The following is a 6,152-nucleotide window of genomic DNA, read 5'->3' as shown; positions in this document are numbered from 1 at the left end:
ACATCGATGGCTTGCTGTCGACCCGTCATCATTCATCCGACTCCGGCGTCCCCCGTACTCCATAGGGCCAGTGATGACTGGGGGAGCGTTTTTGGTTTGATGTGAGTGCCCTATACCTCGGCACAGGGGCCGCCTCGCGGTGCACCACAAAGAAAAAAGAGTGGGCTGCACCAAGAGCAAAAAAGGCCTAACTCGCCGACGTGGCAGTGAGCCAACAAGTGAGGCGTCGGACCATGGCGACAGCTTGAGAGGCCCCACTGACGGACAACTGCGCCTCGTGATGAGGTTTTTTTTTTTTTTTTTTTTTTTTTTTTTTTTTTTTTTTCGACTAATGCCACGTCCCGACAATCACATGGGTGAGTATTCCGAGTTTGCGTTGTTTTTAGTACTGCCATCTCCCTGACCTCGAGTCGTCTGATTGGTGGAAATGTCGGAACGGGAAATGGAGTTGCATTCGGTTCCGATGTTTCCGCCAACCAGATGACGTGAAGTAAGGGTGCTCTTCTGGCTTCAAGCCAACTTGGTAGCAAAGGTTAGCCACATGACACCACCCCTTTATCGTTAATGATGAGGTCTCAGCTAAAAAAAACTGATTGATTTATAGGAAGGGAAAGGCGCGGCAACTGTCCCACTTGTTTTCTGTGGACACTTCAACCACGCCGTAAGGGAAGGGAGGAAGGTGGGAAAGTGGAAAGAGAGAAAGAGGGGCCGTAGTGGAGGGCTACTAGTAATTTCGACCACCTGGGGATCTTTAACGTGCCCTGACATCGCACAGCACACGGACGCCTCTTCGTTTCGCCTCCAGGCCTCAGCTAACTTCGTTCACTCAATCACGATTGAGAGCGGCACAATCGTGGCGCGCGAATGCGCTTTTTTTTTTTTTTCAACTTTCAACCGTATTACTATGCATTAAATTTCTTCTACAACGGGCTCTGTTAAGCACTCGTGTTGTGTCCTTCTACTCTTGGTCCTCGTTTTTCGCGCTACCTTCAAAATGAACTTGTACCCACATTACCGCAATTTATTTCTTTCCATAAAGGTACAGCCTGTGCCTATGTTAAAGAGTCGAGGGATGTTTGCTTCTAAAGGAGGCGTAGTCCACTTGCAGCCTCCGTGCCCATCAAAACCTTCGGAGCGGATATATAGGTCGGAAGTTATATTGCGATGTATAAGTGACTTGGAACGAGTAGGAAAACAAGGCTCAGAATAAAGAACACTGGAACCTTTCTGACAGGGGCACGTGCATTCCAGCAGGTGGAGAGTTTGCATGCAAACAGCTACCGTGCCCGGATTTCCGCTGTTGATGGACTCCACGCAAAATCCTTTTAGCGCCGGATTTTATGATGCTGAGCTTTCAGAGTGGCAAGAGAGCGCTTTCTTCTGCGTGGTTGCATACATGCGTAAGCTGGCAAGCAAGAACTGTGCTCTGCGTCCTCTTATCTCCTCGCCGTTTCCTAAGGTGTCACGCGCCTAGTTGACATATATAGTCTGTCATGTTGTGGTAGTCATAAAAATTACCAAGCGCACACTACTAAAGTTCACTGGGTCATGGCCTTCGGGCTGCTGGAACATGGCATTGCCTTAAGACTGCTCGTCGTTAGACGTATACATTTGCATGCCTCTATTTGCATGGTGATGAAAAATTTCCTTCATGCTGTCCTCTTTGTGCTGTCACAGTAGCCTGTCAGCGTACGCTTGTGGACCTGCATCCCACAGCAAAGTTCCTCGAATGCTTGCATGGTCAGGGAAAGTACGGGGCAAGGGAAGGCAAGAAATGGCATTTTCTTTTCTTTTTTTTTTTTTTCAAGCCGCTCTCTCTAGTATCTTCCTTCCGTCCTTGCACAAAATACCGTATCAGTGTTCTCAGTAAACATTTATCCTGTGACTTCTTGTCGAGCAACAAAGGACGCATTTATCGGCGAGAAAATCAAATGTGAAAATCACCCCCCTCCAGTCGACTCAAACTCACGACGTCCTTACCCATATGAATGCTATCATTTTCAAGTGAATGGGGATGTCGTGTAACTTCCGAGATTCACGCACAAAAATAAGTGTGAACGCATGCATTCTACTTGTAAAATTGTCGTGTAACTGCGACACCTTTTCCCGGCGCTCTTTTTTCATCGTCACAAAAGGTGAGACGATTGTTTCCGCGGCGAAAGTTGTGGGCGCCCAAATTTCCACAGAAGTTCGGGACTGATTCTTTCCTGACCTGCGTGAGGTTTAGTGCACAGAACAGCTAGCCGCAATTGCCGCTAGCCATCAGTAGAGCGTCCAACCGTCTACCAACACATGTAAGGTTATCAACATGAGGAGCAGGCCACACTTCATATGTTGATGTGACATGGACGTATATCAATAGCATTTTAATAATGTTGTTTATTGCCTCAACGAATAAATAGAGTTGTTAATGAATGAAAAAAGATTGGCCCTTCTAATGAAGTTGAGGAGAGATGGGTGATGGGGCTCCTGCGTCCAAGCAATATATGAGGATGCGTTGTTCAACGGGAAACCAGCTGCTGCCAAGTGCCGAATTCTTATTGGTTTCAGCATCGGCACTTAGGCAGATGTTCCCCACATGTGGGGAACATCTGCCTAAGTGCTTTGGTAGTGGCGGACAGGACATCGCGGGCAGGGATATAACTGCCGAAATCGAGGCCATGTCCGGGTGACAGTAGGAGTGAGGTCAACCCTGACACGGATCCCCTCCTCTACACGGGTAAAACTGTGGAGGACGGTTACCGCACACTGAGGGACAAGAGCATTTGTGCGGCGCCGGGCATGTTCCTTTTTGCGAAAAGGAATGTAGTATCCATGCTGAATAAACGAGGCATTGACTATAGGGTCTCCACGAGGGGAGCAGAATCTGCAGACCTTGTGAACTGAGTATGTCACGTGGGACCTACTCAATTCGAATGGGCCGGTTGCGGGATTAGAGCGGCCAGGCGATGCATGTTTCAGCATATTTCTGGGCTGTGACTGGTGCGTCGGAGTCAGTGCACGTGGCAATGTGGGCCATAGAAAGCAAGGTAACGGCGGCCACAAAAAGAACGTCTTGGATAACAACCAACTATGCACAAAACGAAGAAGGAAATTCCGTGAAATGACATCTGAATGTGTGATTAAATGCAGGTTTGCCGGGAAATAAACTGCAGTTGTTTCGCAACCTTGGATGCTGGCATATCTACATATGCAATGATCGAGCTCTGGGGCAGGGAGTGTCTTGTCCCAGTATTCTCTTCCTAAGGGACGACACAGCATATCAGAAGAGAACGTTGGTTGACGAAGGATAGCCGATTTGTTGTCGTTCAGCTGGACAAAGTCCCATAATAGGAGAACTGGGGGTGGCGGCGACAGTATGATGTGTGGTGAAGCATAAGTCCGTAGTGCTCGTGATGAGTGCAACAAGATGACTTTGAGGATACGAGCATAACACCGCTTTTGCACCAGCTATCCAGCTCACCTAGTTAGTATGTTTAGCCGAGCATTCTCTTAAAGTGCCGCGATCGGTCTGATGCGAGGAAGGCAAGTGATAATTATCCTATCGATTGACGACTTCCAGGAGATCCTATTGAGTCACAGCTATGTGCTGGAACTGTGCTTTATAAACGAGGCACGGTTGAATTGCTTTCGCCAAATATTCGCGCATCATGGGAGCTAACGTCCCCGGTTTTTGGAGCAGTATGTCTGACTGGGTCTAATTGGTCTCCGCCTTAGACCGCAAAATGCAGACAGTTCTCGTACCCGAGTGATGAATGAATAAACCCAGTACTTTCAATGCAGAACTTTCATAGAAGGGGGGGGGGGGGGGGGGCGGTTCCAGAGATTGAAATTACAGAATAATCTCAGTTTATAAGGATAGGAGGTGTTGTGGGTAGAAGGGTATACGCTAATAATTTTTGGTAGTCTGAAGCAGAATTCGCGCCCACTGCAATTACCAGCCGCGGTTGTTGACCCCAGCGACAGGGGCGCTATCTCAACAGTTGCATTACTCAACCTCAACCCTCTGTCTGGCCCCCAACTCCGGGAAAGCAGCGGTTCTTTGAATGCAAGCGCCTGCGGAGTGGCGGCTCGGGGCGAGGCGTTTCGGCTCGATAGTTTACATTTTGCCGGGCCCGCGCGCTGTCCGCGGATGGCGGCGGGGGATGGGGAGAGGTGAAGCAGTCGGGATCGAGTATTTGGGAGTAGTGTCCTCGCTCATCGCGCGTACGTGTGTCAGCCAGGGAGGGTCTGCTCGTCGCAAGATGTCCGGCGGCTGACTGAGGCTGATAAAACTTTATTCACAAAAAGTGGGGAGGAATAGGGGGAAGTCAGCTAACGAGTCGCAGGCCGTGGAGACCTTTGGCGACGTCGGCCCATTCGACGGCCTTGATCTGAATGTCAGGGTCATCGCTGGACCTTAGTTTCTCCTAAGCTTCTTTAGAGGGATCAGGCAAGAGTTCTGAGGGAGGCTTATGGGCTTTGCGCGCCCAGATCATATTATCGAACTTGTCTTCCTCCCCGCAAAAGCGGCAGAAGGGATTCATATCCTTATTTATGATTTTTTTTTATGTAGTTTGGGTTGGGGAGGGTCCCCGTCTGTAGCTGTCTCCATATGACGCTGTTGTCTGGTCAGTTTTTCATGGGGGTGGTGGGAGTGTCCTTATCGCTTTGTAATGTGCGGTAAGTTCGTGGTATAATACGACTGGCTCACCGAAGGGTTCCGGTTCCTGATTTTGCGCCACCGCTCGGCGGGTAAACTCTCGAGTGTATATGTGGGCAGTCTCATTTCCCGGACTCGCTGCATAAGTTGGGGTCCATACTAGTCCCATCTCTCTCAAGAGGAGATTCTCTTATTTCGATGAGTGTTTGTGAGGCGGGATTGGAGATTCTACCCCTAGCAGAGTTACTGATCGTCAACTTGGAGTCACTTACTATGGCTGTTGCATTAGTAAGGCGATGGCCACGGCGATGGCGGCCTCCTCCGCCACTAGGGGTCTGGATGTGGAAACCGTCTCCGCCATAACCAGTCGCGCTGGGTTAATGCTGCGGTGCGTGACTCCACATTTCGAATATTTATAGGATCTTCCGCGTCATCTGTGTCGACGTATAGATGACATCCTGTAACCGGCTCAAGATCTTGTGCAGGCTCTTGGCTCGTGCTTGTCTTCGGGGGTTAATGTTCCGAGGAAGAGGTTTATGGCGATCCTCTTTCAGATATCGCATGGAATAGTTTGAGGGAAGTCTGGTAAGGGTTCGCCCTCAATACCTAGTCTCAAGTATTCTCCTACCGGCAGGCGTGATAGACAGGCGCCTTATTTGGACAGTTCGCTGTGCTCCTTTGAGTTCCTCGTAGGTGTTGTGGACCCCGAGTTTGAGATAGCTCTTCGTTGGGAGTCGAGCGAACCAGGTCCATTGCCGTTTTGTAAGCCATTCTAATGATGGCGTCGATTCTCTTTGCCTTATCTCTTCGGAGTTTTAAGTACGGGAGGGGGCATGTAATCTTGCTTATGACGAAGACGTCTATAAGTTTGAAGAGGTCGTGTTCTTTCATGCCTCGTTTTCTATTAATAATTATAATTATTTGTATTAGTCTGGCTGTTTGAATGAACCGCCCATTTGTGTTTGTTGATTGTTAGCTCGTTTCCAGAGCTTGTTTGCAGCCTGAGCCCCAGGATCTTCATCTGTTGGACCTTTGTTACTTCCACGCCCTGTATAATGAGTGTCGTCAAGGGCGCATTTAATTTGCCTTTATGAAAGACCATAAGCTTCGATTTTTTAGGGGAGCATTCGAAGTCTGCTCTCCTGGCCTCTTCATCGATGACGTCTGCAGATGCTTGAAGAGCGGCCGCGATTTCACCATGAGAGCCCTTTGTTGCCCACACCGTAATATCATCCGCGTATAGGCTGTACTGTATTCCTGGTATTTTGTCGAGTCTATCCGGGACCTTGATTAATGCCAGAATAAAGAGGAACGGAGAGAGGACAGCCCCCTGAGGGGTGCCTCTGTTCAAAGTGCCCACGTGCAGTTTCACCGAGCGCTCACTGAGAAAGGCCCTGATGTAGTTGTAAGCATTTCGCCCAGGGTTAATTTCGTTTAGGTGTTCTAGTATATTATAATGGGAGACATTGTCAAATGCTTTCTTTAGGCCGATAGCCAAGATGACCTGCGT

This window comes from Amblyomma maculatum, chromosome 4 (assembly GCF_055883805.1).
Source record: "Amblyomma maculatum isolate TAMU_Amacu chromosome 4, ASM5588380v1, whole genome shotgun sequence".
In the NCBI taxonomy this organism is placed as follows: Eukaryota; Metazoa; Arthropoda; class Arachnida; order Ixodida; family Ixodidae; genus Amblyomma; species Amblyomma maculatum.
The sequence above is the reverse complement of the archived record's forward strand: the minus strand, read 5'-3'. Positions refer to the sequence as shown.